We start from the raw sequence: 286 nt of genomic DNA on the forward strand, positions 1-286 counted from the left end.
AGCAACAGTGCCCTTAAACCGGGCACAGGAACAGCAACAGTGCCCTTAAACTGGGCACAAACAGTGCCCTTAAACTGGGCACAGAAACAGAAACAGTGCCCTTAAACTGGGCACAAACACCCCTTAAACTGGGCACAGTGCCCTTAAACCGGGCACAGGAACAGCAACAGTGCCCACTCCCAGGTGACACCAGTGACACCAGTGAGCCCTCCCAGCTGGCCTGAAGCGGGAAATGGAACGGGAATGGGATGGCAGTGGGATGCAGAGCCAAATCTCAGACATGGAA

The 286-nt window shown here is 54.9% G+C and overlaps 1 protein-coding gene across 7 annotated transcripts in view; it reads right to left on the reverse strand.

Annotated features, from left to right (window-relative positions):
* Nucleotides 1-286, reverse strand: part of PUM1 (pumilio RNA binding family member 1) — a 63,530-nt gene that overhangs the window by 24,519 nt on the left and 38,725 nt on the right. The gene's annotated exons all lie outside the window — the stretch shown is intronic.

Source organism: Corvus kubaryi, unplaced genomic scaffold (assembly GCF_017639235.1).
Source record: "Corvus kubaryi isolate FWS band 111438036 unplaced genomic scaffold, C.kubaryi_AGA036_p1.0 37179, whole genome shotgun sequence".
Classification (NCBI taxonomy): Eukaryota; Metazoa; Chordata; class Aves; order Passeriformes; family Corvidae; genus Corvus; species Corvus kubaryi.